The sequence below is a fragment of the Chrysemys picta genome, chromosome 4, assembly GCF_011386835.1.
Source record: "Chrysemys picta bellii isolate R12L10 chromosome 4, ASM1138683v2, whole genome shotgun sequence".
Taxonomy (NCBI): domain Eukaryota; kingdom Metazoa; phylum Chordata; order Testudines; family Emydidae; genus Chrysemys; species Chrysemys picta.
Genome location: NC_088794.1, coordinates 46028927 through 46044453, shown reverse-complemented (window position 1 = coordinate 46044453; position 15527 = coordinate 46028927). Strand labels below are relative to the sequence as shown.

The following is a 15527-nucleotide window of genomic DNA, read 5'->3' as shown; positions in this document are numbered from 1 at the left end:
TGGTGTATTGCTGATGGTCCACTGCCAGGTCATCTTCTGTCCCATGTTCACTGCCACTGAAAGGAGAATGTGGAGGAAAATAAAACACCTCTGGCCTCAGGAACCAACATACTGCTGATCTGATCTCTTCGTTTTGGAAAGATAGATCTGAAAAACAACTATGATAAAATTATGATTACATTTTCCTTTTAACTGAAGTAAATGTACCTGCAGGTTAGTGCAACCGGAATGCCTTTATAAATCTAAATCTAGCACATTAGATTTCTCAGGTTTCTGCTACAGTGTTGTGCCCAAATCTTGATGCACAAGAAATATGGGGATTTTAGGGCTTGTCTCTGGAACACCAAATGCTATAGTGTGCAAAGATACTTTGTTCTTGCTGAGGCATGAGCCTCTGTGTTCTGGAAAGGGCAAAGTAATTTACTAGATTAGGTATGATAAGTGGCTGCAATCAGGCAGTTCTGGTTGGGAGGGCCACAGCTGTCTTGTGCATTCCTTATCGTCCAGGAGGTGTAGTAAGTATTTCAATAATTAGTAAGGGGTTTTTAACACCCCTCTTCTATTTTGGAGTCTGGTTTCACTGAACCAATTTGTTAGGGTAACTGGATGATCTCGTGATTTATTCAGCAACGGGGGAAGAATACATTCTGCATCTGAAAGCAGCTGTGGCTTAGTTGTAGGAGAACAACAAATGCCATTAAAAACAAAACAAAAAAACAAGCAAGTTGCACTTTGCAGAATCACAGAGATGGATAAGACCTACAAGATCACCTAGTGCAAGGTAGGATTGTTAAATCTCAAGCCACTTGGTTTCAGATAAAGGGAATAGTCTCTAGATCTAAAATGGAAACCATTGGAGTCTGTGGGAAAGCTAAGGCTCTGTGTGGGCTTTTTGTAAGTCAATATTACATGTTTTTTATTCTTGCCTTTGAAAATGGAGTTGCTCCCCTTCAGGCATTGGTAAGTAGAGAAGGCAAATAGTACAGTCCCCACTCACAATATGAATAAGGTTTAGCATGTCAGGAGGCTTTGGAGAGTCTAAACTCCAATAAATCAACATTGAGAGTTTGTGTCATACGGATTCAGCTTCCACTTAGTGTTAGAAATAAATGCTACACTTTAGTAGTTGGGGTTATACTTCCTTAGGAACAAAGTGAGTGGAAGAGTAACTGGGCAACTATCTACACCTAGCGTGAGTTAAAAAGAGATTGTTTGCTAAAAAGAATAGCATGTAGTTGCAGCCTGAGTTCAAAAATACTTCCTCTTAAATTGGCAGGAACTGAAAAATGGAGAATTCATTTAGCACCTGGAAGTCAGTGGCAGCTTTTACAATGAATCTCTGTCCACACTAGGTTTATATATAATATATTTAATATCTTGACCTCATTGTTGCACTAAAGTACATACCTGGTTTAATCTGCCCCCCGACTTGAAAATACAGAGAACCAGACAAACATCAGAAACATGAGTTCTAGGCATTGTAGCTGGTATGGAGGGTAAATAAAGGGATTTAGGTGCCTAAACCCCAGATTTAGGTGGTACTGCAATCCACAAAACTCCCACGCAGTTGCAGCCTAACTCTGGAAGTGCCTAACCTCACTCAATACCTCAGTTTTTACTATAAAAGATCCCATGGAAGCTAACTTTCTGCTTCTAGTCCTACACCCTGCTGCCTCATGCAGATGCCTGTCTTCCATTTATACCCCACTGTGGTCCTCAAACTAGGGGAACACCTATATCAGTGATCTAACTCCCTTATAACTGTTTGCCCAGTGATTTGAGTACTAAGACCCTGGTTCAATTTCCCACTCTGTGGTTTCCACTGCTCAGGAGAGTTCCCTAGCCACCAAACTATAGGCTATTCTGATGTGGGCCTTTATCAGTCTCTCTTGTTGAAGCCATTCCACTCTGTATTAAATGGGTCAGAGAGAGAGTGAGAAAGACTCCATAATGCAGCTTAGTAAGCTAGGGGAAACATGTTAGCGATAATACAGAAGTATGGAAACTTTAACTTACATGCTTCCAACAAAACAGTTGTGGAACAAGCATTGATTATTAGGAAAGGTTGGGAGTCATGATGTTAAGATGCAAATCAAACTTCCCCCAAGACTGAGGGTGACCAGATCCACTCTCTCTGGATCATTAGAGAAAAAGGTCAAAGCTGTGTCACTGAGATCTGACTCCAAACTTACCCACAACCCAGGGGCAGAAGGGTTAGATCTGAGTTCCGGTTTGAAGATACCTTTATATTTTAGCAAACTCTGTGCACTTAGCAGAAGAAAGATTATTATTATTACTTTAAGTTGCAGAAAGTTTAGGCAGACTGTAGGAGAAGCAAAATATTCCTCATTAGCTTGATGGGGTGTGTGGAGATCTGTAATTAGAGGTGCTCTATTAAGGGCAGCAGTAGAATGTCCCTGGTGTATTTTCTGTGGAGGAAACTTGTCCTTCTGAGTTTTAGGTATGCATATTTCCATTGTTTCATTTTATCTTTTTAAAAGAGGGAATGAGTGTTTTTGTTGACATGGTTGTATTTACCCTCAAGGCACCACATCAAGCATGTGTTCATTACAAAGGAGTCTGCTTTTTTACTAGAATGTACTTCATTAAAGTAGAACTATTGATCAGAAGTGTTTCTAAGACACTTAGTTTTCATTAGAGGTGGAGTAGATTTGGTGTGGTGTACTGTGGTTTTATTAACAGTGTACTAGATGTGTGTGTGTTTCCTCCAGATGGTATTGTTCACTGTTTGAACTGTAATTGCTTGTCTGGCCTGTACCTGAGACCCAGGCAGCCATGGGGGAGGAGGAGTTATTGGGCCAGAAGCTTGATTGACCTGCCAGGATAACCAGTCCCACACCTAGAATGCCCCACCCATGGCTGGCACTGCCCAAACAAGCACATTGTTGGGAGGGAAGTAAGGGAATTGTCTCCCAGCAGTAGAAGCAGATGTAGGCATGCAGCCCCTCTGTGGCTCTCTGGAACAAATGGAAGAGAGCTCCATTTTGCTTTTCAGCAAGAGAAGCCTGGCTAACTAAAAGCAGTGGGTTCCCCTCTCAGACGCTGGCCTCACAACAGCAGTGTTGGAGAAAGCATTGTAGGTAAAAAGGATTCAGCTTCTTACTCTCTCCTCTAGCATCTAGCCAGAGTTAACAGGGAGAGACAACAGGCAGACTGCCCTGGACTGGACAAAGGGGAGAGGAGAGAAGGAGCCCTCCGACTCCACTGTCGGACCAGCCGCCATCCTCACCTGTTAGGCCTCCCTTGCCCTGGAAGCCAAGGGAAAGCCAGGGTTTGAGCAACTTGAGGGCCTTTTCCATTCCAAGGGGTGACCTTTCTACCTCGCCACCCTGAGAGGACAACTCAACAGTGAGTACCGTGTGTGCTACACTTAATAACTAGGTATAGGCGACTCATGTCCCCCCATACTGGGGGGACACAATCAAAAGGGGAGGACACATGACTGCCCAGCGAACCCCCTCCCCCCCCCCGACACTGCTCCCAGCCCGGGGCTGCTGAGCTCTCTGCCTGAGAGAGTGTCCTCCTGGGGAGGCGGCAACAGGCTGCCTAGGCCTGGCTGCTGGGGACAGGGGCCAAGCATGCCCTCCCCCATGTCACCTATGTAGTTACACAAGGGCTCTGGGCTGAGTAAAGATATGGTTTGTGTGTACACATATGGGTGAAGGCTCATAAGGGGCTGTAACAGTCAGGCCTGCAACCTTTATTTGATTACATGTTCCCAACTTACCTTTGAGTCAGCCCCCTGAGGCTCCTGCACATCCAGACCAGGGGCAGGCTCTGGGCCGGCACCCCTCTTACTGTTGTAGTGGGGTAGTGTTTATGTTGTTAGAGGTGACAATCTGAGGGAGGGAGTGTTTGTTGTTGTTTGGTTCTCAGGCTCCCAGATTGATACATGTATAGTTTGGTGAATGCACTTGAGCAAAGGATGTTTTGGAAAGCTATTGAGTTTTTAAAAACAAACAGATAATTGTTGTTACATGGATCCCTGTCATGGGAACCAATACTTAAGAATATGCATGTGGAATATGTGGCATTTAAAAGTATACAGGTGGGTTATGTGACATATACATAACAAATACACATTAAATACCTGGTACTTAAAGATGGTAAAAAATTCTTTTCTTTTTTGGGTCACTTCTAGCATTCAAAATTAACACAGTGTAAACTAAATCTGAATGTTTGAAATTTTGGCACACTCTGATGCACAGACTATCTTATTAGACTGTTAGTTTTGAAACAAAAGTTACTTTTAAAATATTCATTAGACTAAACTAGTGCAATTAAGATTTAGTTGCCAGATGACCGCATTTTTCAATACCACTCTAACAGCACCTAAAGTTTTAGACACTTTTTGGAAATGCATCTGTTAGCTTCTGCAGGCTGTTCTATTGCCAGTTAGAAATGCATCACCCGATGTGTCTTTTGGCTACTAACCTCATTCTCCTCCCCGCTCCCTGTACTCTTTCTCTGTTAAGACAAGTCTGGGAGGCAGTGAGCAGCAGGCTGTCCTATGACAACACTCTTAAATTCTTGTTGGCAGTCCTGGGAATGCTGGCACTATGAGCAACCCCATAAACAAAAAATATTAGTTCTAGCAAGCCTTAAAGTGAAAGAGTTTTGGGCTGTTTTCTTTGAGGTAGAGCAAACGAAAACAATTCAGATTTGCAGTCTGTCTCTCTAACTGACTGGACCCAAGCTCCATCTTGTCTATTTGTGCTTTTCTTTCCATCCCTAACCTGGAAGTTGTTCCTGGAATACTGTTTCGAGGACCCAGTCCTGCAAGTGAATCTATGGATTCTCCCAATGTGTCCGAGATCCACTGAGTTAGAGAAGGTGTAGATTAAAGGCTCTCTGAGGGCATTTTAGGTAGCAACATAATCCTTCCCTACCTTATTGATGAACCTCCCTGCTGGGCCCCGAGCACAGAGACTGCTGCTCACCTCCTATTACATTTTGAAAGTTCCATCTTTTGGAACAAGAGTGTGTGGCAGTGTCCAGAAGCAAGTTGTCCTCATCTTCAAGGCTCTGCCCTCGGCTGCTCTCATCTCCTCGTACTCCTCTTCTCAGGCCCTATTCTGTGCTCGTTCCTCTGTTCTTGATGCTCCCTTTGACTCTCCCCTCTTGACTCTACCTTTTCTCATGCCATCCTGTCCATTTGGAGCCGTCTCCCTCGCTTTGTCTGTCAAGCAACCTCCCTCTTCTTTTCCTTTAGCGTGCCCCCCCCCCCCACCTCACTTTGGCTAGCTCTCCATCAATAATCCTGCACCCCTGTGCTTTCTGTTCCTGTGCTGGTGCCTGATCATTAAACAGAATCAACTTGACTCCCATGGCAACAAGAAAGAAATGCTTGCAGGACATAACTCCTTCATCTCTCAACCAAAGATGATGGTCATCTTTCATTGAAAGAGCTCTGTGGGTCAGATTGAAAGCTGTTTAAGGAGAGTCCTTATCTTATTTGTCTGTATAGGCCCCTGCACACCAATGTTATTGTGTTAGTAAAAATTCACTCAGACTGACAGAGACTGGGGACTGTAACGCCAGTTTTGGGAAGATTTTAAGGTCTCAGCTCAGCAGGATACTTCTAGCTGGGTAGGCGTTTAAGCACATGAGTGGTCGCGTTGGTTTAACTACGTGTGCTTAAAGATAGGTTTATACTTAAGTACTTTGCTGAGCTGGGGCCCCACTGCTGGGTACAGGGGCTATTTCTTTAACTCCTGATGCTTTTTCCATAGAAAATATTTGGCCCCTTAGGAGTCAATGGTGAAGGCTGGAGGAGTCTTGCCCTCCAGTCCCTCAGGTCATCTCACTTTAACTATCCTCTTCCCTCACCACATACATCCTCAAGACCTCATATTATGGTCACTCGCCTTCTGAGTGAGATCTAGATTTCTAAGCCAGTCAGTTCTCCTCCTCGACTGACTTTAGGGACTGTCCTTTCAGATCCCGGCTATGCTGACCCTGCAGTGCTTGCTGGAGGCATGACTGCGTTAACAAAACAACTGAAGCTGGTGGTAAAAGTATACTGAAGAGATTTTAAAGCCTGTATTTTATTTTGATGCGGCCAGCAGTGATGAGTTGACATGCTGTTTTTTATGATTTATAACTAAGAATATTCTGAAGGTCTTAATTAAAGGGTTAAAAATACAGGGTCCAATCCTGCAGTCCTGATTTGGGGGGTGGGGGGGGAAGCTCCCATTGACTCCTGGGTGTTCCTCAGACAGTGGAATAAAAGCCTGGTGGCGGTGTGTTAATCTACCTGAACCAATGCATCTGGAACATCTGGGAGAATAGGAGTACCTGCTAACAGCCTAAAGAGAGGTGCCAGGTGCTCTTAGAATCTGAAGTACTGCTTCTCTTTGTTTAGAACCTTTGCTATCCACTTGCTGCATATTCGTTTACAGGCAGCAGGAGTTGCGAGTGCCACAGTGGTGTTCTCCTGGGACAGACAAGGGAGCTGGTGATGGCACCTTGCCAATGACAGCTATAGAGAAATAAAACTTTATACAACAGCCCCACAATGGTAGTAAATTTATAGTGGGAATACAAAATACTTGTTTAGCTCATTGAACAAAGTTAATATCACTTCTCTACCTGTCCTGCCTTTGTTGAGTCTTAAATTAAGTTTCTCTTTCTAAATTGTTTTTGAAGATTTAAAGTTCTCTCCCCCTGTGTGTGTGTGTGAGATTGTTTTGAGCTGTAATTACAGAGGCTTATTCCTCTCCTCTGTAGGCTGAGAGGGTCCCTTAATAGAAACAAGCACCACACTGAGGGTCAGAGAGCAGACAAGAAGAAAGGCTTCCTTTTGGCAGAAGTGTATTTTATTCCACAGGGAAACAACATTTCTTTGCAAAAGACTCTTCTGACTTTAAAATAATACATAATAACTATAAAATTATCAAATGTCGGGTAAACAAAGTTATTAAGGATGACCTTATTAGTTCTATCTGCAATTCACAGAGCGAGGTAATTGTCAAGTCTCACTGTTATTAGGTTGAAATAATAGTTTGGGGACCATCAACATTAAAATTTCATTATGATGGGACAAAAAGGCTCATGTATAATCAATAGTAAGAATCCATTATTATTGACTTGGAATGAATGAAGCATAAACGCATTTGTGCAGATACGAACTGTTAGCAATCTTTTGAATAATAAAGAATTAACACTACACAGATAATGTCATTCTGGGAATTAGACTCTACCTTAAATTAGTACTTGTCTTTTTGTTATAAAGTCTGATTCACATCCCTTGGTACCCTCCATTAAGCTGTTTCTCAAAATACTTTGTGTCTACGATTTTGTATTCATCAGATTTGGATTGCAAAGAAGGTAAAAGAGGAGGTGAGCTTAGCACATCAGGAGCGGGGGGTGCTGCGTTGCTGTAGAATGCTTTGCTGTTTATAGCTGAGCCCAAGTTCAGCAATGGTCTTGCGGCACTGAGGTTCTAGGCTGAAGGATGTTAACAACACTGGGAAAAAAAATAGGTGAGGTGGGAGGGGAGGGTGGATACATGTCTGAATTATCTTCTGACTGACTTTAAAGGTGGTACTTCAGGCAGGTAGCTTATGTGAAGGAATAAAATATGTAGGGGATATCGAATGGCAAATGAAGATGAGAAATGTAGTGCCTGTGGAATACTTCAATTCCAGGGAACCTGCTAAAACCATAGACCTCATGTACTATACGTGATGTGCTGGGACAGGCTATTCCCACCACATCCTTGTGCATCTCTGTGGGATGTATAGTTACACAGTATTTACTTTTCTACACTCTCTCAACATCACCACCACAGGTTTCGGCTATTATGTGCTAAATATGTGTGTATCCATATATATTCAACTTTCATTTGTCCTACACCCAATAAATAACATGTCCCTGAAAACTTGCTTTAATATATATTTAAAGCTCCTTTAACTTTGCTTAGATATTGAGTATAATTCAGAAGAGCAACAGCTGATACCATCCAGTAGAGGTGACCCTTGCAGATGCATTGGGTTCTCATCAGAGCCATCCTATGACTGTAATGATTTACCTTTGACTGACTCCCTAAATTCTTGGCTACAGGGTTCTACCTTTCACTGCCAAGACACGTGATGTAGTCTGGGGAATCTGAACGGCTTTTGACTTTAAGTCACCCCTTTATTTTGATTTGTTTTTTCCAGCTTGAAGAAGATTAGTTATAAGCCTGATTCTAATGGAACAACAAACCACAGTAGCAACTTTCTGTAAGATGGGAACAAAGATGGATTTCACCCTCCCTCTCCGCCCCACTTTCAGCCCCTCTGCAGGGGCTAGAGAGGAGAAGAGAGCGTAGTGAGCTGCCCATCACTTGCTCAGAGGAGCAGAGTTGCTTCCACTCAGCAGCATGCAGAGGAGGATGCCATGCCGAGCAGGGGTGCTAGGTGTTGTTTCTTCCTGCCCACTGCACTGCAGAGAGGTGGAGAGAGATCTGGCAGATATAGCAGTTTCCTGGAATATCTGTGAAAACCTTCTTCAGTATCTTTGGAGTCCGTTGTATTAAATGCAAAGGACTGTGTATTATTATGGATCAGGATTGTATGTAATCTTTCTGGTGGGAAGATAGGATATGAACCCTGGGAAGTGTCATGAACTGCAAAGGACTGTGCTGAACAATGTGTCAGACAAGAATGGACTTTTGGGACAAACATTGTCAAGTGGTTTGCCTGGGGAATTGTCAAGTGATTTGCCTAGGGAGAGGTGAATGCAAATTACCCACCTTGGGCTGTGCAAAAACCCAGCTTTTGAAGCTACACCCTGAGGAGAGGACCATTATCTGGTTATTATCTGGTGGTGGTTCTGGTTCTGAGCTAAGGCTGTTATAACTTCTGATCACAGAAAAACTCTTTTGTGGGGTCTGAAGGACTGACTCTTTCCAGAGCCCTTGTGGGAGTGTGGGGTAATCTCTGGTAAGCTTATTAGCATCCCTTTAGGTTCTTTTATTGGTTTTTAATGTTTTTTTTTTTGTTTAGTTTTTTTTTAGAAATGATGTAATTTTAGCTGTGAGCAATTACACTGGATATAATGTTCAGAGAGAAAGCAAAGCACAGACACTGGCCTGTTTAAGCAGCCTGACTTACTGGGGACATCACAGCATAGGCAGGTAACTGTGCAGCCTGGAAAAAACCCAGCCAGGAAGTGGAGAGATGCAGACCTCTACTCAAGAGAGGTGATGGCTGAGGAGCCAGGATCTTGAGGGACCACGGAGGGGGAATATAAGTGCAGTTGCCCTGAACTGTGACAGGAGGTATCCCAGACCTTGGCTTATGCACCATCCTGGGAGAGGGAGGTCTATTATGGTTTGTCTCCCCCATCTCCTCTAGCACTAAGAGAAGGAAGACTGGAAAGTCAGGAAGGAAAGGTCCTGGGATGGGATCATGGAGAGCTAGAGATGGCAAGTGGGGGAGAGCAACCAGAGGGAGGTAAATGAAGAAATCAGGCACAGAGCGAAGGGATCCGAGGAGAACCAGAGAGGAGGGGAGGCATGGAGGATGAGAGGGAAAAGATTCTGAGGGGAGAGAAACAGGTATGGCAGGGGGAGAGGGAATTGGCCTGGGGAGAGAATCTGAGAGCGTGCAGGACAGAGAGAAGTCTGGGGGGAGCTGGATGCTTGGAGTTGGGATAGGATCTTATTTTCAGGGGGAACAGCCTAAATCATGGTCTCAAGGTCAATGAAGATGCATTTAATTTGAGTAACCCAAGCCTGTTTGTTCAAGTGGTGGTGTCCTGTATCAGCATCTACCCTTCTTGTGAGCTTGGAGTTGATCTAATGGTAAGAATGAGTATCTTAGCTGATGGAGATTAAGGTGAAACACAGAGTTATGAGAAACTGAACATTTTTGTTCATCTGCATTTTGGAGGTGTGAGGTCTTTTGTTAATCCATGATGTAAGTCTTTGGCATTTTCTTTACTTGCCTGAGGTGAGAAATAAAGGATACATAGTCACTTTAAATGCATGATGATATGAAAAAAGAGGGATTTTATGTGGCGTTTTTTTTTTTTAAACTGTAAGTCATGTCTGAAGCTACAATTCTTCAATTTTTTTTAAAGTAAAAGGTGCATGCAGGGCACATAAAAACATTAAAAGTGATCTAAGGAGCACATGCCACAAATCAATGAATAAGTTGTTCAGAATAGCACTAACAATGAATATAACTGAACATGTATAAATCGAGGAAGGAGGGAACCTTTTTTCTCATCTTGTCAAATCCCCTGCTGATTTATAAAATAGACAGACCAGTTGCCAGAAAACTCATCAAAGTGTGCCCAGAAATTATACAGTAGTTTAAAAATGCAATGCTATTGTATCCACAACAGAGTATTCATCACAGACACAGTTCTATAATTACAATTGTTAAGCATAATTCCCCCAAACCAAATCTCCTACTTTATGAGACTGAATGATCATCACTAAAGAGTCTATCTCTACCCAGAAAAATCCTATTTTTCTCCCACTGAGTTGCCCCAATCTGTTTTCCTTTTAGTGCTAAAACTAATGTGAAGTAATCCATTTCAGAGCTTATATTTTTGAGCATAACTTCATTCTCAGTTAAAAACTTGCATGTATAAACCCTGAATCTCCTGAATTACTTTTCATATTTAAAGCTAGAAAACATGCATGCTGTAAAACTTGCAGATGTCTTCTTGTGCTTCCTCAGGGTGCCTGCTTCCCTGCTGTGCTGTTTGCTCCCATTTGACTCCTGTGTGAATGTTTGTTTGCATTAGCATGGGAAAGTTCTCCCTGTACCGTTATCAAGAATAAGTAATATCTGGGAAGAGAGACACATGCCTGAATTCTTTTCATGGACAAATATATTTCAGTTCTGCCTTTCTTTTCAAGTATTTCAGAAACTTTCAGGCAAATGATGAAGGTACAGAGCTTGCCATAAAAATGTAATATTTCATGTAAAAGCATTTACTGGTAGGTCATAATTGTTTTTAAGTACTCTATGTAAAGGGGGTAAAAGCAATGCAATTTACAATAGTTTCAACCAGCCAGGAGGATATTTTTTGTTCATAAACTATATTTCAGTGCTAAACTGTTATAAATACCCAAGAGACGATGGCTTTGCACATGTTCGTTTCAAAACCTATTTTTCTTCCCTTTTTGTGGTGCCTCTCTCCTCATTGTATTCCTAGTCCCATTCCTCTAGGACTTGCTTTCTGCCACCTCGCCATTCCGGCTTCTACCCCTTCCCTCCGAATGGTTACACTGTTTTCCCCCTTATTCTCATCAGATGGCTGCCCAACTTCACACCCTAATAGCACTGTTATCCCTGTTAAACAGGTACAAAGGAAGGCTCCTCTTCCTGCTGACAGAAGATCCCAACTGAAAGCCTCCACTGACTTTGGATCAGGCCCCAGCTGTCTGGCCCCTGCTGAGGGTGACATTAATGCATCTCTGTAGGTCAGATGGCAGAAGGTACTTTTACAGTAAAGCCTCCCACTCATGGGGCAATTGTTATCTCTGTGAATCACCCAGTCTTCCATAGGGCTAGGGAGTGTAAGACTGGGGGCCTCTATTGAACCCCAACACACCAAGACAAAAACACTAGATGGGTTGAGTCAGTCTGTCTTCGTAATTTCTAAGTATTTCTCCATATCATTAGGAATATGCATTTCATTCTCTATACGCTAGCTATGATCACAAGAGAGTTTAACTGTGCTACCACACCAGCACCTCTAATGCTGATTTTGATAGGTATCTAGTTCTCCATAGATGGAATAGTACTTTAGATGTTGGATGGGGAGAATAAAAAGAAAAATACAGGATGTCTTGATAAGTAGTTCTGGTACTTCAGCAGGCAACACTTTTCCTTCTGAATCATTACTCAGTCAATTGCCCTATCATTGTAATGGGGCGTATTTTGCTGTTAGGGGCACTTCTGGATGAGATGCAGAACCAAGGTTCTGAGAACTTCAGGTCCCCGAACATTCCATGACGCTTCTTTGCAAGAATTTCAGTGGGATTTGGTGTTGTGTTATGTTACTATTTGCTGATTAACACCTGCTGACTTCACTGCAGAAGTGGCTACAATTCAGTGGCTGAATTTAAGTGACCTGAATATAGTTTGCAAAGTTATTTGGGATTCTTCTGGGGTGAAAACCTTTATATTGGAGAGATTATAAATTATGAATATTATTGGGATCTCTCTCATTAGATAGTTGCTTGATCCTGCTTAATGGTTAATAAAAATTGTTTGCCAATTGATACTAATTAATGAGCTGGGGGTAACAGGGTTCTTGCCCAGAATCAGGCTCCACAGAATTAAAACTAACAAGTTCAATATCTTGTAGGGAACCTCGGGAGGGTGGGTCAAAGACAATCACACTGAAGGCACAGTGAAGCCTTGGCAATTTTTTTTATTAGAACAATTTGTAAAGACAAAAGTTCCAAACCACTAAACAGATAGGAGTAATATAGTACTAAAGATATATTTGGTAGTGTTCACTGCATATGCTTGTATACTTATATACTCACTCCTTACCTTCGGGACCTGGTGGTGAGAGACAAAGGACCAGCCCTGCCTCTTTCATGCCAAATGAGTCTGATAGTCTAGATTCCCCAATGCCCAAAGTTTGGTGGTAGATAACAATGAAGAGCTGAAGGGTCAATGATGGAAAGCTAACCCCCTTTATATGGGGGCTTGGCCTATTATAGAGCCTGAGCACTATCATGAATATTCATTCTGATGCCCGGCCTTCCGTGTCTAAATCTAACTTCCTCACCCTACTAATATTGGGGTGCACTTTCTTATAGGTTAACATATTAATGCCATTTAACTCATTCTCATATACGTCACCTATTGCTCAAGCAAGTTTATGGTTAGACACCTGCCAACAATTCTATCCTAAAATATCCAAGGCCCAGTGTTGATTCAGTGTTCCTACAGTTGCCTGGTACCATTATATACCAATTCCCTCTGTTGAGCAAGCTATTCCCAGTTCCCCAAAATCTAGGGCAACTGTCAGGCCATTTTAAATATGCTAAGGTCACAGGCCTACTATACTTATGCTAACTTGCTTAAGCCAATGTCTTACAGGATACAGGCCTGTAAGTTCCTTTTGCTACGGCTGAGTAAAATAAAAGGCTAAGCTAGCTCTGTGGGCTACAATAGAAGGGAAAAACTAACATTCACCTGTATTCCAGAATCCTACGTGGAAAAATATAAAAAGCTTGTCTATTCTTTCTTTCTTTAGACAAATGACAGTAACTGGTTCTGCCCACTGAAATGAACTGAGGCTACCAGACTGATCTAAACTAGTTCTGCCTGGACTCATACCAGATCAGAGTTCTGTGACCATTGTTTTATTAGTCAAATCAAGTCAGTTAGAGATGCAATCTTAATGTCCTTCAAATGAAAAAGAGGTGTGAGCCATTAAGAAATGGAAAACTAGTCTTCAAAAAACAATGTTTGATTTGTATGAGTGCAAAAAGAATCTTAAAAATTTAAACTTTATATCTTTATCACTTTTATAACTCAAATGCCAAACTAGGTGTGCTTAAATTTTCAGACACTGTCCCCTGAGGCTGAGACTTTGTGCTGTATGCTAAATTTTGACTTTTGATGGGCAAAGATCTGAAGGCTGAGAGAAACACTTCTGCTCAGATTAGCATCCAGAAGTTTGTAGGTCCTTGTCTAAATGTATTCCAACCTCTTTGACCTGGCAGTTGGTCTGGAAATCTCATGAGGTCTGGCTATTTTTCTGATTTTAACTACTTCAGAAACACTGTGAGAATATCCTTTCTTATGCAACATCTTTTCCCATCTGACACCAGTAAGTGCCAATGAGTGGTCATTAAGGACCACTGACTTCAATGGGACCTGGATCAGGGCCTACAACAGATGGCAGAGGGGACCTTAACCCCAAATTAACCAAAAGTGCTTTCAATCTGAAAAAGTTCCTGTCTGGTGAAGTTTGAACTTTGGGTAATTTTATCTAAATTGGTGTGTAATTTTACAGTAACTCAGAATAGCAACTCCTCAAACATACTACATTTATTTACATTTCTCAGTTAAATTTTCATGAAAAATGACTTCACGGTATTTCATAACAGCTATTCATTCTCTCTGTCATATTTGAACATCCAATATGATATTCATTATTTTGTGTAATATATTGTTCTCAGACATTTTGGACAAATAATCGTTCATTCATTTTATATCCAATAATCTGCCCACCTTTAAATCCTAGTTTCTCTGTTGCTGCTATTATATTATGTTTTATGTGCACTCCTTATACTTTATAAGCGTGATTTTTAGGAAATGTACACATGCCACTGCATGTACAAAAAAGCAAGTACAATTTTGTATCTAATTTGTGTGCACAATTACCATAACTGCAGGTGGAACTTGAGTAACTGCATGTGAAGATGGTCAGAGTCATAACTGTGTGTGTACATTGCTGAAAGTTAGTCCTAATGTCTTGCTAGATGTACACTCACCAGTCATTTTATATAACGATGTCTTTGTTTTGACTCCCAGTTTATTAGTTTTCAGTTTAAAAAAAAAAAAAAACATCAGGTTAAAATAAGTATTTTAAAAATTGAGACTGCTGTACCTACTACACAAACACCACCTGAGATTTTGGAAACGGACACAATATTAAAACAAATATTAACGTTCATCATTTGTGTGATTTTGTTTAAATTTTTCATTTATCTCAGTTTGGAGAGGGACTACATTGTAATCCGTTTCACTTCTGTTTCTAGTCAGTTTTGCTTTTGATATATGGTGCCATAGCCCAATGTGACAAGGTTGGGGTTGCACCTATGCCTGCAAACTTCCCACAGAAGTTGCTGTGAGGGCTGTTAGAAGGATCCTGCTGTGCTGAGGAAGTGTTGTGATCTTATGGCAGCAGTAAGGTCATCAGAACCCCTTTCTTGGAGGATATTGGGAAAAGATTTATGACAGTTTTAAGGGGATCATCTTTGGTTGATAAATAGGAACTGTGTATTAGTCTTAAACTTGAACCACTGGATTTTTTATTTTTTTTTAATTTTTAGATTCTGATCTTTTTGCCTGATTTTTTGTTTGAACCCTGGTGGATTCTCACAATTATTGGTGATGTGTACTCTAGAAATCAATTAGTAAATATGTAGTCCTGCTGTGTGTGTATTCTGTTTGGGCACCTGGTGCGTAAGAGCACTGCATGTTTCAAACTGACTGAGGGTGAGTGACACTCAGTTTGCTAACTATCCAGGATCACAGTTCTTGGCTCTAAAAGCAGGGCTGGCTCCAGGGTTTTGGCTGCCCCAAGCAGCCAAAACAAACAAACAAAAGCCTTGATCACGATCTGCGGCGCAATTCGGCGGGAGGTCCTTCACTCCTGGGCGGAGTGAGGGACCGTCCGCCGAATAGCTGGACGTGCCGCCCCTCTCCGGAGCGGCCGCCCCAAGCACCTGCTTGAGAAGCTGGTGCCTGGAGCAGGCCCTGTCTAAAAGGAATATACAGCTGACGATAAGTCAGTGTTTATACCTAAACTTA

The 15527-nt window shown here is 41.9% G+C and overlaps 1 long non-coding RNA gene across 2 annotated transcripts in view; it reads left to right on the top strand.

Moving 5' to 3' along the window:
* The first annotated feature begins 533 nt into the window (after nt 1-533).
* Nucleotides 534-15527, top strand: part of LOC135983012 (uncharacterized) — a 208527-nt gene continuing 193533 nt past the window's right edge. The window contains exons 1-3 of one of the 2 annotated variants that reach the window (XR_010600507.1): nt 551-781; nt 3137-3369; nt 8184-14623. This is a non-coding gene — a long non-coding RNA (uncharacterized LOC135983012). Of the gene's footprint in view, nt 782-3136; nt 3370-8183; nt 14624-15527 lie in introns of those variants that run through there. The other variant, XR_010600508.1, reaches the window with a different exon arrangement.